At 42.5% G+C, this 18,260-nt stretch overlaps 1 long non-coding RNA gene across 3 annotated transcripts; it reads left to right on the forward strand.

The window, feature by feature from the left end:
* The first annotated feature begins 350 nt into the window (after window positions 1-350).
* On the forward strand, window positions 351-16,737 carry LOC144265900 (uncharacterized). 3 transcript variants are annotated; one of them, XR_013346384.1, is made up of 6 exons: window positions 357-483; window positions 8,386-8,419; window positions 8,707-8,741; window positions 10,046-10,107; window positions 11,300-11,374; window positions 14,681-16,737. It is a non-coding gene; the product is annotated as an uncharacterized LOC144265900 (long non-coding RNA). The 3 variants fall into 3 exon arrangements; XR_013346385.1 differs by lacking the exon at window positions 8,707-8,741; XR_013346386.1 differs by lacking the exons at window positions 8,386-8,419; window positions 8,707-8,741 and having other exon boundaries at window positions 351-483.
* Window positions 16,738-18,260: the final 1,523 nt, after the last annotated feature.

The raw sequence follows: 18,260 nt of genomic DNA on the forward strand, positions 1-18,260 counted from the left end.
CTTACAGGCCTTCACAACAACTTTTATAGTTCCCTGAGTTTCTTGTAACAAACAGCACAATTGCGGATGGGTTTGTTACATGTCTGGCTTACTCATTCTTTGCCCCTCTTTCTTCTCACTCTCACAACATCTACTAATTGCTGTTCATTTCATTTCTTGTCTTAAACCTGCAATATTTAATTTCTTATCAAAACTTCCATCAAAACGTTTTATGACTTGCTTTTTACATGCTTCATTACTGACAGTTTCTTCAAATCCCCCATTCTCTCCCTCCAAATCCTCTGTGTCTGATACTTCTTCTATTCTTAACTCTCCAGATTGTTCAGTTTCCTGTTGTTCTTCCTGTCTGAGTTTAGCTCTCAATCTGGTGAGATTCTACCTCCACTTGTTGTGGGTTGTTCTTCCCCAGGTCCCACCATAGCTACTGGAATATCTGGAATTATATTTACAACATATACAGGTGGCAACTCCCAGGGGAGACAGGTTTGTAGAAATTTTGGTGGTGCCTCCCAAACTCCACCCCCTGCCTGCCTAAGACTCTGGGAGGGAGTTTGTGGGGGAAGGAGGGAGGTCTAGGGTGCAGGCCCTGGGCTGGGGCAGGGGATTGGGGTGCAGGATGGGTGAGAGGTTGGGCTCTGGGATGGAGTTTGGGTGCTGGGTGCAGGCTCCAGGCTGGGGCAGGGGGTGAGGGGTGCAGGAGGGGGTGAGGGGTGCAGGCTCTGGGAGGAGGTGGGGGACTGGGGTGCTTACCTGGGGCTCCTAGGCAGGGTGGGGCGGGGCGTCTCTGTGTTTTGCTACCACCAGACACTGCCCCGCAGCTTCCTAGACAGACCCACCCCAACCAGGGGCTGCAGAGAGGGGCTGGCAGCCGTGTGGAGCGAGCAGACAGGAAGCTGCTCAGCTCCACTGAGCTGCCGGTGGTAAGTGTGGGCCCCAGGCTGTTTTAAATGGCCCAGGTGATGTGGGGGGGGGACGCCCGGGGGCGGAAAGTGGGGCTGAGGGAGAGACCAGTGCTGGAGCTGGGCCCATGGTGCCTGGGCGCATAGAACTTGCTGCCCATGGCAACTCCATCTCCACACAGTTATCCTCCTCATCTACTCACATCTGCTAATTTTCACCTTCAATATTTATTACCTGATAATACATAGCCTCCAGAATGTCAGAAGTTTGTTCTAATACCTGTGTTCTTTGAGCCAGCTCTGTTGTTCTCACTTCTTGCCCAAATGAACGTTCCTGACCCATTGCTCTGTCTCTCCACATCAGAATTTCATAACTAGCCTTTTGTAACTGTTGCTTGCTGTAGCTTAGGTGTCTTGCCAAACTGTCCTTTTGATCCAGGAGTATGGAATTTACTTCTCTTGTCCTACTAAGTTGTTCTCTCAGGGTATGTCTACACTACGGAATTAGGTCGAATTTATAGAAGTTGATTTTTTAGGAAGCGATTTTATACAGTCGATTGTGTGTGTCCCGACTAAGCGCATTAAGTTGGCGGAGTGCATCCACAGTACCGTGGCTAGTGTCGACTTCCGGAGCGTTGCACTGTGGGTAGCTATCCTGCAGTTTCCACCGCCCATTGGAATTCTGGGTTAAGCTCCCAATGCCTGATGGGGCAAAAACATTGTCGCGGGTGGTTTTGGGTACATGTCGTCAGTCGCCCCTCCCTCTGTGAAAGCAATGGCAGACAATCGTTTTGCGTCTTTTTTCCATGCGGACGCCGTACTGTTTTCAGCAGACAGTGCAGTAGGACTGCTAACCATCGTCATCGAACCACCACTTCTGCTGCAACTCTGCTCTCCTGTTCTTGTCTTGATAGCGAATTTCTCCATGTTGGCTGTCATGGGCTCCCACTTTCGCTCTGCTCTCCTGCTCTCATGAATCCACCTCACAGGTCCTCTCATCATTCTCTATAAATATCTATTCTCGTGGCATCCGTCATCAGCCACCGCTTCCACTGCAACTCAGCTCTCCTGCAGACGCCATACCATGGCAAGCATGGAGCCCGCTCAGATCACCGCAGCAGTTATGAGCATTGTAAACACCTCGCACGTTATCCTGCAGTATGTTCATTACCAGAACCTGCAAAGGCAGGCGCGGAGGCAACGGCAGCACGGTGACGAGAGTGATGAGGACATGGACACAGACTTCTCTCAAAGTACGGGCCCTGGCAATTTGGACATCCTGGTGGCAATGGGGCAGGCTCATGCTGTGGAACGCCAATTCTGGGCCCGGGAAACAAGCACAGAGTGGTGGGACTGCATAGTGTTGCAGGTCTGGGTTGATTCCCTGTGGCTGTGCATGCATAAGGGCACTTTCATGGAACTTTGTGACTTGCTTTCCTCTGCCCTAAAGCGCAAGAATACCAACATGAGAGCAGCCTTCACAGTTCACAAGCGAGTGGCGATATCCCTCTGGAAGCTTGCAATGCCAGATGGCTACCAGTCAGTCAGGAATCAGTTTGGAGTGGGCAAATCTACTGTGGGGGCTGCTGTGATCCAAGAAGCCAACACAATCACTGAGCTGCTGCTCTCAAGGGTAGTGACTCTGGGAAATGTGCAAGTCATAGTGGATGGCTTTGCTGCAATGTGATTCCCTAACTGTGGTGGGGCGATAGATGGAATGCATATCCTTATCTTGGGACCAGACCACCGTGCCAGCCAGTACATAAACTGAAAGGGGTACTTTTCAATGGTGCTGCAAGCACTGGTGGATCACAAGGGACGTTTCACCAGCATCAACGTGGGATGGCCAGGAAAGGTACATGACACTCGCATCTTCAGGAACTCTGGTCTGTCTGAACAGCTGCAGCAAGGGACTTACTTTCCAGACCAGAAAATAACCACTGAGGATGTTGAAATGCCTATAGTTATCCTTGGGGACCCAGCCTAACCCTTAATGCCCTGGCTCATGAAGCCGTACACAGGCAGCCTGGACAGTAGTCAGGAGCTGCTCAACTACAGGCTGAGCAAGTGCAGAATGGTGGTAGAATGTGCATTTGGATGTTTAAAAGCACGCTGGCACAGTTCACTGACTCGCTCAGACCTCAGCGAAATCAATATTCCCATTGTTATTACTGCTTGCTCTGTGCTCCACAGTCTCTGTGAGAGTGAGGAGGAGACATTTATGGTAGGGTGGGAGGTTGAGGCAAATCACCTGGCCGCTGATTACGCGCAGCCAGACACCAGGGCGATTAGAAGAACACAGCAGGGCATGCTGCGCATCAGAGAAGCTTTGAAAACAAGTTTCATGACTGGCCAGGCTACGGTGTGACAGTTCTGTTTGCTTCTCCTTGATGAAAACCCACCCCCTTGGTTCACTCTGTTGCCTCCGCAAGTGGTGATCAAAAGGGGGAGGGTGGTTGGCTTACAGGGAAGTAAAGTCATTATTGTTTCAAATTCATGCATTCTTTATTAATTTGTCACACAAATAGGGGGATAACTGCCAAGGTAGCCCAGGAGGGATGGTGGAGGAGGGAAGGACAAAGCCACATTGCACTTCAAAACTTTCTGAATGCCAGCCTCTTGTTGCTTGGGCAGTCCTCTGAGGTGGAGTGTTCTTGGGCGTCTGGGTGAGGAGGCTATAGAACTTGGGGAGGAGGGCGGGCAGTTACACAGGGGCTGCAGTGGCAGTCTGTGCTCCTGCTGCCTTTCCTGCAGCTCAACCATACGCCGGAGCATATCAGTTTGATCCTCCAGTAGCCTCAGCATTGCATCCTGCTTCCTCTCATCATGCTGCTGCCACCTCTCCTCTCACACGTCCCTCCTGTCCTCATGTTCATTTTGTGCTTTCCTGGACTCTGCCACTGCTGGCCTCCACGCATTTTGCTGAGCTGTTTCAGTGAGGGAGGACTGCATGAGCTCAGAAAATATTTAATCGCGAGTGCATTTTTTTTGCCTCTTATCCGTGCTAGCCTCTGTGACAGACATGATAAGGGGAGCGTTGAAACATTTGCAGCTGTGGGAGGAAAAAAAGGGAGAGTAGTATTTAAAAAGACACATTTTAGAGAACAATGGGTAGACTCTTTCATGTGAACCAAGCTGTTAACATTACATAGTACATGTGCTTTCGGTACAAGGTCGTATTTTGCCTCTTATATTGAGGGCCTTCCAGTTTGGTGTGAGAGACCACACACGCAGGGCCAGGCAACAGAATTCGGAGTGCAGGCAGCCATGGTAAGCCACAGTCTTTTGGCTTCTTTAACCTTCATAACATGTGGGAATGGTTTCAAATAGCAGCGCCCCCATTTCCCATACCAAGCACCCATTGTGTTGCCCATTTAAAAAGAGGGGCTGTGGTTTTCGGGTTAATGTGCAGCACAAACCCAACTAACCCCCCGCACCTCCCAATTCTCTGGGATGATTGCTTCACTCCTCTCCCCATCGCATGGCTAACAGCAGGGATGTTTTTTTTTCAGCCACAGGCAAGCAGCTCAGCAGGAACGGCCACCTCTGAATGTCCCCTTAATAAAATTTCCCTATTTCAACCAGGTTTCAGAGTAGCAGCCGTGTTAGTCTGTATCCGCAAAAAGAAAAGGAGTAGTTGTGGCACCTTAGAGACTAGCAAATTTATTTGAGCATAAGCTTTCGTGAGCTACAGCTCACTTCATTGGATGCATTTCAACCAGGTGACCATAAATGAGATCACTCTTCTGAGGCTAACACAGGGAGATAAAGAACAGATGTTGCTTGATGCCAGCAAACATGGGACCATACCCTGCTGTGCTTTGTTATGCAATGATTCCAGACTACATGCTACTGGCCTGGTGTGGTAAAGTGTCCTGTCATGGAGGATGGAATAAGGCTGCCCTCCACAGAAACCTTTTGCAAAGGCTTTGGGAGTACCTCCAGGAGAGCTTCATTGAGGTGTCCCTGGAGGATTTCTGCTCCATCCCCGGACACATTAACAGACTTTACCAGTAGCTGTACTGGCCATGAATGCATCCCAATTCTTCAGAGCAAATCAAACATTAAACACTATTGCTTTTAAACGCTGTACTGTAGTTACAAATGTGCACTCACCAGAGCTGCCTTCTCAGCCTTCAAGGTCTGGGAGCCTGCCTTGGGAGGGTATTGGATCCAGGGTGATAAACAGTTCCTGGATGTTGGGGAAAACAATTTCATCCTCCTCCTCCTCCTCCTCATCTTCCTTGTCCCCTAAATCCTCGTCCCTGTTGTGTGAGACTTTCTGCTTCCAGGAGTCCACATACAGGTTGGGGCAGTGGTAGGGGCACCCCCTCGAATTGCATGCAGCTCATCATAGAAGTGGCATGTCTGGGGCTCTGACCCAGAGCGGCCGTTTGCCTCTTTGGTAGGCTTGCCTGAGCTCCTTAATTTTCACACGGCACTGCACGGGTCCCTGTTGTATAGAATCATAGAATATCAGGGTTGGAAGGGACCCCTGAAGGTCATCTAGTCCAACCCCCTGCTCGAAGCAGGACCAATTCCCAGTTAAATCATCCCAGCCAGGGCTTTGTCAAGCCTGACCTTAAAAACCTCTAAGGAAGGAGATTCTACCACCTCCCTAGGTAACGCATTCCAGTGTTTCACCACCCTCTTAGTGAAAAAGCTTTTCCTAATATCCAATCTAAACCTCCCCCACTGCAACTTGAATTTGTTGTAGCCTCTGTCCTTCATGCTCTTGGAGATTTTTTCAAATATTTTGGAATTTCGTCTTTTGGAACGGAGTTCTGATAGCACGGATTTGTCTCCCCATACAGCGATCAGATCCAGTACCTCCCGTTGGGTCCATGCTGGAGCTCTTTTGAGATTCTGGGACTCCATGGTCACCTCTGCTGATGAGCTCTGCATGGTCACCTGTGCCATGCTGGCCAAACAGGAAATGAAATTCAAAAGTCTCTGGGACTTTTCCTGTCTACCTGGCTAGTGCATCTGAGTTAAGAGTGCTGACCAGAGCAGTCACATTGGAGTACTCTGGGATAGCTCCCGGAGGCCAATACCATCCAATTGTGTCCACGCTACCCCAAATTCGACCAGGCGATGCCAATTTCAGCGGTAATCCCCTCCATCGGGGAGGAGTATAGAAATCGATTTTAAGAGCCCTTTAAGTCGACAAAAATGGCTTCGTCGTGTGGATGGGTGCAGGGTTAAATCAATCTAACGCTGCTAAATTTGACTTAAACTTGTAGTGTAGACAAGGGCTCAGTGTGTCACTAGTCTCCTGCTCTCTGGACAAGGCTTGTCTTGTCTCTTCCAGTTGCTTTCTTTTAAATATTCTCCCCAGGATATTACATGCCAGATATACGTAATCCATGGCTATTCCTTTCACCTCTTGAACTTTTTTCTATACTTTTTCCTTCTCAAAGAGGGAACACATTAAATTCCAAGGATCTATGGGCCCAGAGGATGCCAGTGCTTGGTTTTCCAACTAATCCTCCCCCATGGGTTTTGATGTAGTTTCTCACAAAGGCCTACAAGGACGTTTGTGGGTCTGTTAAAACACATGCCTGAACAGATAATTTATTCTGTTCCATACTTTCCTTAGAAAAATTATAGAAGGTGTCTCTTCCTTGTCCTGATAAATATGTTATAGGGATTTCTCTGTTTGAAAAGGGCTTGTGGTGCTTACTCCTCCTGTAGCTGTTTTACAGCTGGAGTACACCGAGAGGAGGGGTGGTGACCCAAGGTAACCCCTCAAAGTTTTACTTGATCCTCCATCGGTGATGCAGTCCAGAGGAGTCTAAAATTCATGGAGCTTATTAACAGATTTGAGGAGTTTATGACTTACAGATGACGGTGGAATATCTGAGTCATTCTGCCATATGTGAGTGCTAGGGTCCTTTTACACAATTGCAGTCTCCCTATTTCTTTCCCCTGAACTCAGTTCTTACAAGATCTCACAGGTAGACAAACAAAACAACATAAAATGCAAGCAAGCATAAATGAAAGCAGGAAATCTCCATTTTAGTTCATTAGGACTTTTGATCTCTATATATTTTCTTCTCAAACTTTTGTTTCTTATTGGTTTTGTGTATTCTCTATGGCCCTGCTGTTGGACACCAAATCTGTAGCCTTTTATTTTATTTAAGGTTAATCATACTTCAGTGGGTTCAGCTCTGGCAGCTAGAGTCTTAAGTTCAACAGAGTTTTATCTCTGTTTGTTTTAGATTTAGAGTTCATAGGAACACATGAAACCATAGGCAAATAAATACAATGACGAGCATTTATCTTTTAGTAATTTTATTAAAGTTACTGACAAAGCTATAAATGTTACAGCATATGCAATTCCTAAAGATAAGTATAATGGACCAGTTATACCTACCGACATACTCACATCCTCCTAGATGGTGCTACTGTTGGCCCTCTCATGGCTTGACCATCAATATGAGAGTGGTCCCTGTTCTGGGCAAGCTTTTTTATATTGTGAGTTTGTCTATACCTACATTCTGCGCATGTACATGAAAGTGCCAACCCTCTTTTTCTATTGGTTTGTGGACCCTGGAAACACAAGGGATGCCAAATTCTATAGTGTGGGTAGATTTTTGTTAACATTGACATACCACCTTTATTCTTAGGTCAGGGCACATGTTAGAGACAACATTTGGTATCACATAATTTTATAATTTAAATTTAATCTTCCCAGCTATACTTTTGAAATATTACTGATTGGTACCTCTTTTCCATCATCTTTCAGGTTATTTCTTGGTCATTGACTTGAGTCATCATTTCTTGTTTCCAAGGCCCAAAATAGCTAAGCTAAAGTCTTGCAGGCTTCAGCCTATAGGTTTTTGCATTTCAGCTTGTCTGTCTTATGTCTACCACATAGTTCCTTTAAATACTGATCAATCTTATACTTTTATAGTCCTACAGATTAACTCTAATTAACATACAGTGACTATATGTAATATAACCTAACATCACATGATAAATGAATAAACGAATACTAAACTAAAATCATTGGTTGCATTACTTATTTCCAGTCTGAATTTGTGTAGTTTCAACTTCCAGCCACTGGAACATCTTATACCTTTCTCTGCTAGCCTGAAGAGCCCATTAGCAGATATTTGTTCCCCTCATAGGTATTTATAGAGTGATCAAATAATCCCTTAACCTTCTGTTTAAGATAAATAAATCAAGCTCCCTGAGTCTATCACTAGAAGGCATGTTTTCTAATCCTATGATATGATAATCTTGTGGCTCTTCTCTGAACCCTCTCCAATTTATCAACATCCTTCTTGAACTGTGGGCACCAGAACTGTACCTAGCAGCGGTCACACTAGTGCCAAATACAGAGGTAAAATAATCTTTCAATTCTTATTTGAGATCCCCCTATTTATGCATCCCAAGATCCCGTTAGCTCTTTTGGCTACAGCTTTGCATTGAGAAATCATATTCAGCTGATTATCCACCAAGATCCCTAAATCTTTTTCAGAATCACTGCTTCCCAGGGTAGAGTCCTCCATCTTGTAAGTATGGCCTATGTTCTTTGTTCCTAGATGTATACATTTACATTTAGCTCTATTAAAATGCATACTATTTGGTTGTGCCCAGCTTACCAAATGATCCAGATCACTCTGTATCCGTGATCTGTCCTCTTCATGATTTACTACTCCCCCAGTGTTTGTGTCACCTGTAAACTTTATTAGTTTACAGTGATAGGTTAGGGCAGCTGGGGCTGAACTGGCTTCTATCTGCCTTAGGACTGGGGTGCGCAAAAATGGTTTAAAACCACATTTTCCCTTATCCTTTCCAGTTCTGTGCTAAGTCTGGGACAAAGGGACTACTAGTGTAAGTAAGAAACATGTGTGTGTTTGCAGGTTTGGGCCCTTAAATGTGTGTCATTTGTTCATTATTTTTCTCTTTCATTTTCCTGTTCTATTTCTTTCTTATCCTTTTCAGAATTTGCAATTGTTTATTTCCATCCTTCCATTACCAGCTCTTCTCTGTGATCTGTTTAACCTCTGATTTACTTTTATTTTTCACTTCTCCTTCAGGGTTTTAATGTATTTATTTCATTTCAGTTTATTTCCCTCTTTCCATCTTTCTCCACATTCCGTCTCTCCCCCCACTCTGCCATTATAATAATGTATTAGGAATATTTTATTTTAATTATTCTTTTATTACTGTTGCCTCCCTTAGTTGCGGTGCCTTTGTTTTCTTTTTATAGAATTGTGTTTATGGATTTCTTTTCCCCTGTTAAAATATACTCTTCAAATGTGCCCAGCTTTCTAGGGTAACCGCAACAGGGTGGCAGTTGGAAGGGTCTGAACACACTGCAGGCTGAACTAAACCCCACCCGGGGGGGGGGGAGGGGGGGAGAGAAGAAGACAGGAAAGATTAAGGGCTGAGGGCGTTTCTGTTTATGTTCCCACCAAAGCTATGGACTCCTAGTAATTCAGTGGGGCCAATTCAGAGTCAGCTGGGAGGGGAAGAGCCTGGTTGATTTGGGGGCTGTAGGCTGCCCTTCTTGCCTGCTCCCTGAGGGCAGTGGGGCAGTCTGCCTCCCCTCTCCTTACGGTGAGACAGGCCTCTCATCCACATGGAGCCATGGGCCCCTGCCCCATGGTAACTATGTTAATCTGATTGGAGCCCCCATGGCCAAGCCCTGCACTTGCCATTTCCCCCCCACACACCCAAGGGGTGCCAAGCAAAAGGTTGCTTCACTTGGTGCTTGCACGAGACTGGGTGTGGGATGGGTACATGCCTCTGACATCCCCAAGGTCGGGCACAATGTGTGACAGGGACCCAAAGTGAGGGGCAAGAGCAGGAGAGACAGGGCAACTAATTGTATAGGATGTGTGAGCATAGACTGTGTGTGTTCAGTTCTTAGGTGATCAATGGCAAATCTTTTCCCCCAAGTTTATACTGTCAGAGATATTTGTATGACAACAAGACATGTGTTTCAACTCACCTGCTCCCTGTTGCCCACATGAAACAGTGGCTTGTTTGTGATGTCACATTGGTTACTGTGGGAGTGTTAATGTTTTGATACACTTCTGTTAGATGATGTCAGCAAGTTGCATAAGGGGGAACAAAGGCTTTTCTGTTAAGATCCTGGTGTTATTCAACTTGCTTGTTTTCTTGTGCTTCAGTGAATGCCTAGAAGACTACATCTGGCCATTTAAAAGGCCACAGAAACATACATACTTTAAAGGTAAGCCTTCTAATGTTATGTTACTCCTAGTCAAACAAAATATTTACCTTTCTGTGTCAAAGGGCAGTTTAAATTAAGTTAGTAAAGCAGCGTCCTCTCATGCACCCCAGCTACTTGATGCTAATATGTTGCTGTATTCGTCTGTTACTAATTTAACACAGAATCCTGGAAATCAGCAATAAAAGAGCCTATTATGGAATCTTGTCCCTTAGCCACTGATTATACTCTGTGATGCAGAGCATTTTCTAGCTGTGCTTTAAATGTCTCAAGCAACAGAATGTCTTTTGGGACACTATTGCCCAATGTGAATAATCTCACTGTCAAGAAGTTTTTCTTGGTAGCCACCCTAAACTTTCTTAATTTCGTCCCATCATTTATTTACCCACAGTAGAACCTCAGATTTATGAACCCCTCAGGAATGGATGTTGTTTGTAACTCTGAACAAACTGTTATGGTTGTTCTTTTAAAAGTTTACAACTGAATATTGACTTAATACAGCTTTGAAACTTTACTATGCAGAAGAAAAATGCTGCTTTCCCTTTATTTTTTTTTTTTAGTAGTTGATGTTTAAAGTAGTGTACTGTATTTGCTTTTGCTTTTGTTTTGGTCTCTGCTGCTGCCTGATTGTGTATTTCTGGTTCCAAATGAGGTGTGTGGTTGACTGGTCAGCTAGTAGCTCTGGTGTTTATAACTCTGAGGTTCTACTGTATTTTATTATTTATTATTTTTTTGCACAGTGCCTATTGCCATGGCATCCTTCGCATCTTAATAGCATCTCAATTAGAAACAACAAATTTAAATCAGTAATATTGTAGTATCTACAATGATACTTCATTAAAGCTCAGTGTAAATTCATGATGGCTAATTATACTACCATTTTGCCACCCTAAGTCATTTCCCACTATCCGTGATGTTTAACCACTTCATCTTCATGTATTTATAGATGGGTATCACAATTTCTTAAATCTTCTGATAAAGAAGCAGTTCTTTTAACTTTTCCTCAATAAACCCCAGCACCATAGCCATTTTTTTAGTATTATTTGAACTAGTAGTATTCCAGTCAACCTACATTTTTCTGGTGCTGCGGTGCCCAGAGTTGAATGCGATGCAGAACAGAATGCAGTATTCCAGACATAGTCAATTTATTTTGTTCATTAACTGTTTTGACAGTATCCTGATCCTGTTGTTCTAGTTTCCTTAGGTGGAGCCTTATCCAAGCATCGATTTTTTTTTTGAGTAAGGTGACAATTGGGAGTTCTGGTTAAAGGTACCAATTTTTTTAAATATATTTTGTGTTATAATTCATATATGACAAGTGATACTACTTTAAAATGATTATTTATATAGTGCTGTAGGTATGTGTAATTACTATTTAGAGACAATTACAAAATAGTACATATCTTCCCCAAGGAACTTACTACCTGAAGGCCCAAACCTTCATGTGCGTAGTTCCAACCCAATGGGACTATGTACATGAATAAGGATTACTCATGAAATTGGGACTACTTGTGTAATTAAGAATAGATTCATAGATATTTAGGTCAGAAGGGACCATTATGATCATCTAGTCTGACCTCCTGCACAACGCAGGCCACAGAATTTCACCCACCTACTCCTGCGAAAAACCTCTCACCTATGTCTGAGCTATTGAAGTCCCCAAATCGTGGTTTAAAGACTTCAAGGAGCAGAGAATCCTCCAGCAAGTGACCCGTGCCCCATGCTACAGAGGAAAGTGAAAAAACTTCAAGGCCTCCTCCAATCTGCTCTGGAGGAAAATTCCTTCCCGACCCCAAATATGGCGGATAGGAAGGACCGTCTTCTGGTTAGTGCACTGGACTGGGAAACAGGAGATTTGGGTTTATCTCTTGGCTCCACCCTTATTGATAAGGCTTGGTCAAGACACTTAATTGTTCTACGCCTCAGTTTCCCCATCTGTCAAACTCAGATATGCCCTTTCTGTCACCTTTTATCTGTCCCCGGGACAGAGACTCTTTCTTACTCGTGTTTTTACAGTTCCTACACAATGTGACTGTCATTTCATGGTAACCTTCAGCTACTACTGTGTTACAAATAGTAAATAGAGCTAGATGGAAAACTACCTTTTCATTCCACAGGAAATACTCACTTTTTGACATTTGCCTTTGTTCTGAATCGGAACAAAATATTGAAATTTCAAAATTTCTCTCAGAAAATTTCCAAAAAATTTAACTTTGGAACATTACATTTAGATAAAGTTGAAACTTAATATAGAATATTAAATGCTAAATTAATATATATATGAATGTTATATTATAACATCAAAATGAAATGGAACAAAAAGAGTAAAAAACCAAACATTTCAACCATGTTGAAATGAAACAAGAAAGTCAAAATAATTCATTCTGACATTTTTCTGTTGAAAATTCTGTCTAAATTGACACATTCCAGTGAAACATTTTGATTCTGGCAAAACTCCATTTTCTGATGAAAAATTATTCTGTTGAAAATTCTTTGACCATCTTTAATGAATAACAATATTAATTTCCTGACTACATGAAAATGGAATTAAGGTTGAAAATCCATAGCAGTAATTTAGGGTAAAATAAATTACATTGTAATTGTCCCAAAAACTGGCATTTTAAACTCAGGAAATTAAGAATTATTATTAAACTTCAATCCAAATGTGTTAAGGTATGGACATGAACAGTTAGGGCACACCGAAACACCTTAACTCTATCCTATAGTGATAACATCCAAAAAGCATATGTTTTTGATTAAGGCATTTTAGTGCTTGTGGTCTCAAATTAGATTACATTGATTTTGAAAGATGCATTCAAATTTTTTCTTTTCCCCTCACGGTGCCACTACAGAGCAGAGTGAAGGTTGTCTGGATAAACTGCATTTCCACATTTTAACATATTTGAATTAACATATAACAGTAAAAGTAGTCCAAATAAAACTTTTTTTGGGAAAAAAAACTTTTATGAGGAATCCTTTGTCACCTTTATGTTCCTGTAGGATACATAATCACCACTAAATAGCAACTGGAGTCCTCACAAGTATAGCAGGATGCACCAAGATGCATTTAGGGTTGTGTAATATTTTAGGATGTATAGTCTTAATGTTTTCCCAGGCTGCTGGAAGAGAGAGCAAGACAAAAATAAAGGACCTGACAGCTCACAACATATGTCTCAGTTGAGGGGGGGCAGGGGAAACAACTATTATGGTGGTTCTGGCCCCGACCTTATTGGGCTGTCATGTAACCCGGGGTTCTTTCAACCCAAAGCTCTTGGTAACTTTTACTCGGTGCGAGGTGGTGTCAGAAAATAAATCAGGGGCGACATGGCTGTCCGACCGATAAATGACTGGCACAAACAGGACAACACAAGAGTGCTTTCACTTAAAGCTAAACTTTAGTTAGTCTCAAGCACTTATACACACGTCCACAACAGGTTAGTAAAACACCCCCAACCATTGATAATTACCAAAGCTGAGTGTGGCTCTCGAGTGGCATAGCAGCAGACGTGAGAAACACAAGATGCATCCAGAGGGAGAGTCCAGTCCTGAAGAGACCCACCACTTCAAACTTTTCCCCCTTTATTTATAAATTAGTAATAGAATGACATGTCCTCGAAAGAAAACTTGTCAAGCAAGCAGTTTCAATGGTCAAGAAAGAGGCTTTCTTCTGATTCATTGATTAACCAGGTGTGGTTTTTTCCAGAGTTTGCAGCCTTGAGACCCCAATAGACATTCCTGGGACACATCCTGCTCTTCTTCTAAAATGCATGTATCAGCAACTTCAACACAATTCTTATCAGGAAGGACGTGGGGTCAAGCTGTCCTTTCTTTGGCACCCAAAACCCCTCCCTTCCCCGCTGCCTTGGTTAAACTGAGACTGCTGGATGGCCAATTTACAGCCTGCTGACTTGGCTGCTTTTCGCAATAAGCCATAGTGGTTTCAGGCACTTTACTGGTTTGCCAAAGTGTGGGACAGTCAAAGAAATCACAGACTCCCAGCATTGGGCTTCCAGAGGAAGTAGCAGAGAAAGGGGCCAGCAGGTACTGAGATTGAGCAGAGCTGGTTCTAGTTGCGTACACACGGTATCTCCCAAGCCAGTCAACAAGCAGCAGGAGTTGACCTCATTCAGCATTGCCTGTTGGCGTCCTGAGAGGTTACGTGTACCCTCCGAAGGCCTGTGAATAAGACCTGGATTACTTTACACTGTTAACATCATATGGTCTTCCTGCCTTACTAATCTTCATTGTGTTCCTTATCTGGAGTCATATTTTCTTGTAGTTTAAAAGCTAGTGTCCCACACTTAGCCTAGCTCTATATAGATAAGTATCTGAATTCAAGACATTCTGGGCTGGGAGACGGGTTCTAATTTAACTTTTCTTACACCCAAGGCTACACGTGTGACTTGAGAACTGTATTGCATTTGATTGTTTTGTAAAATATAGGAGTTAGATTTGCTTTGCTGAGAGAACTTTTTTTTCCCTGAATAGGAATTTTTCTTAGGAAGTAAAATATGTATAAAATATCCTTTAACAGTACCTGCCCAAATTAACCCCTATTTTCTATCTGTCTCACTAGGTTCAAGATGGCAGATTGCAGCTGCCTAATGTGGGGAATATTTTGGCTCATCATCCTGGTGTTTTTTGGCTGGCCCTTAAGCATTGTCTTGGGTGGCCTCTATGGATTCCTCTCCCCTCTCACTACCTTAATAGGACTGGATGACTTCAGTGAAGCACTGCTGAAGGGAGTAAATCTGGGGAGACAGTGTGCTAAGAATGTACAAAATGGCAAGCCCCTTTGCTGAGCAATAAATACAGAATTTCAGCTGACAAGCATTTTACTGTGTACTGCACTGGATTTCAGTTATTCTGTTAACCTTAAAATGTTTGCATTTCTGTACAAAAGTTGTTTGGTTCTTGGATAATGTATAAATGGCACTTGATAATCTCTGAAGGAAACTCTAGCAATGCTGTTGTTTGTCTTTTAAAACCATTCTTCCTGTTTCTGCAATGAGCTATGATGCCGTCTTTACTTGTTTGTGTACACAAATTGAAATTAGAGAGAAGCCAGAACTGAAACTCCAGGCCTAAACCTCAAATTCATGTTAGGATTAGCGGCCACAATTCTCAAAACTTGGGTTCCAAACTGTGGGCACCCACATTTGAAAACATTGTCCCAGAGCTCAAGTCAGTCTAATGGGCCTAATCAAGAGACACTCACATTTGGAAAGATGGGAATCTGCGTTTGAACCCTGTTTGGGGGAATATTTGGCTCCTGAATTTTATTTGGCCTTGTTATAAAATATGTGAAAGTTAGATTGGGCGTTCTTGTCAGATCACTGTTTCATTTTAGTATTTATTCATTCATGTATATATTTAAATGGATACATAGCTTAATTGTTTATAGTAGTCATTAGTTTTCTTTCCACTTTACCATTTTGTTTGATGCTAATTTACTAGGCATATTTATGATGGCAACTTTGTTTGAGAGCTTGCTACACTGAAATATTAATTTCAAGTATATTCATAAATCAGTTGTCATAAATACAGACATTAGAGTTTCTTTTGCTTTGCCATTTTCTTATTTTATGATACACTAAACTATAAGCTTGAAACATTATCCAGCCAGTTGTCAAGAATCTTTAAAGACATGCTAAAATTTATAGAAACCAAGTGTTCTAAAAGTTTTCATTCTGTCTTTATATAGCTTATCTTTGCTGCGTATCTCCTCTCATATTTTTGTTACAGTGAACATTTGTATGGAACATTATCTTTGGGTTTAGAAGAGCTTATCTGTTCCTGCTGCAGCGGACATTAGTTGGATGTTACTGAATGGGTATTCGTTACACGGCAGGGTGAAATTGGCATATACTTTCCTGGGCATTTCCAGTAATCGCTTAGAGACACGACCTCTGAAAGCCAATTGCCCAGTGGTTAAGGCGCTCACCTAGGATGTGGGAGGCCCATGTTCTAGCGCCTTGTAGTAACTTGAACCTGGTTTTCCTCCAGCCCTAACCTCTGGACTAGTGGCTATTCTGGGGGATCTCTTTGGTTTTGACCAGAAGTTCCAACCTGGACTTGAGAAACATTCTCAATTAAATTTTAATTGAAACCAGCATGTTTCTGCAAAATTTCAGATTCAATGAATTAACATTTTCTAATGGCAAATTGTTTTGTCAAAAAATTCCTGGCCAGTTCTGCTTTGGACCATTACTCTGTGCTACAGTTTCTCCATCTGTAAAACGGGTATAAACAATATTCCTTCCTCTCACCATGGTGATCTGAAAAGAAATCTATTAATGTTTAAGAAGCACTCACACTACACTGATGAATAGAACTGGGCAAAAGTTTTTCAGATGAATAGTTTATTTGCTGAAAGATGAAGTTTTGGGTTGACTGAAATTATTTGTGAATTAGGGTTAAATTTGTAAAATAGATTCAAAAATACTTTCTTGCCTCCAAAAATAAAATAAAATATATATATGCAAATACCCCCCACAAAAATTAAATAAAAAATTTATTTTGCGTCAAACAAAATGTTTAATTTGACCTGAAAAGATTTTTTTTTCCATTCAGCCACCAAACTGAAAAAAATCAACTCATCTCTAGTGATAAGTGTCACAGAAAGCTTATAAAGAAATTTATAATTCTGTCTTCAGAGTAGGGGTGGAATAGTGTGCATTAAATAAGGCTGGGGGGGACATACAGGACAATAAGGATAAAACAAAATAGTGCATAACTACTCTATCATTATACACTGAATGAGGTAAGGGTCCTGAGGAAAAAATTGTATGTGACCATGTAATTATAGACTGTATCATAATTAGAGTTGGGACATTTTTTTCTGGTGAATAGTAAATTCACCAAAAAATGCATTTTTCAGCAAACAGAAATGATTTGGCTAATTTGTGGCCAATTTATGGAATAGTTCCATCCAATTTTTTTTTGGGGGGGTGGGGGGAACTGAAGACCCCTTTACAAAATGGGGCAGCTGGCGGTGCCCCTATATAACTTACAGCTAGGATAGGGGAGATCAGGGATTCAATGCCCCCCTCTGCTTGACGCAGAGAAGGGATTATGAACTTGCATCCCCTGTATTGCAGGTGAGCTAACCCCTATTCTGGGGGTGAGTCTCAGTATCTCCTGTTAAAGCTGTATAAAAATTGGTCCTTTGAACAGGGATCTCTCACATTTCAGGGGAATGCCTAGGAGAGCATCCATCACCAGCACCACCTCCCTTCTCCTCCTGGTGTTTTGTGAATCTAGCTTTTAAAATACCTGCAAACAAAAGGTCTGGGTGCATTGAAATGTTTTGTTTGATCTCAAATGAACTCTTTTAATTTGCCAAAATGTTTTGGCATTTTCAAATTTTGTTTTGAATTTTTATTTTTTGAAACTGCCAGTGAACTAAAAATTCAATGATTTGCCCAGCTCTAATCCCAATGTATACCATACAGGACGGCCTATCAAGATTACTAATTAGAGCTGGTCTGGAAGTTTTTTGTCCAAATTATTTTCCTACCCAAAAAAACCCCCTTTTCGCAAAATCTAAATTTTCGGTGGGAAAGTCAAAATGATGGCTCCTTGGCTGTGTCCTCCTGGAAGGCGCTTGTCCGTTGCACTTTCTGTTTACAAGCAGAAAGTGCAATGGACAAGTCCCTTCCAGGAAGGCGGTAAAGGTTGAGTGCCCCTAACTACCTTTTGAAATATCATTTTTTCGAAAAGAAATAAGCAACTGAACACATGAGTGTAGTAATGCCTCCCAATCTTAACTATAGCAACTCTGTAATGTCTGTTTCTGATCTAGGTACAACAATAGCAGTAACTCGTAAAATGAACTCTGAAGCATATCAGAGATTTGTACATTGCAAAGTACAATATATGAATATATGATTGATACAATCAAAGCTGTTTTGTCCTGGGGATTTTGAAGCACTGATTATTTCCCTCTTCACTTCTACTTCCATTACATGCCTTCTTTGTATTATTGTCTCTACCATTGGGCACTACTAATGTCAAGGCTATGTCTGTGACATTGCCTCAAAACCTTCCTGGAACTCTGCCAGGCTCAGAGTTAGAGTGCTGAAGGAGCTTTGCAAAGGATCTAGAATGGTTCCCTGTGGGTCTTTTCCTCTATTGGCCTTAGGTACAAATTAGAG

This window comes from Eretmochelys imbricata, chromosome 6 (assembly GCF_965152235.1).
Source record: "Eretmochelys imbricata isolate rEreImb1 chromosome 6, rEreImb1.hap1, whole genome shotgun sequence".
NCBI classification, from domain to species: domain Eukaryota; kingdom Metazoa; phylum Chordata; order Testudines; family Cheloniidae; genus Eretmochelys; species Eretmochelys imbricata.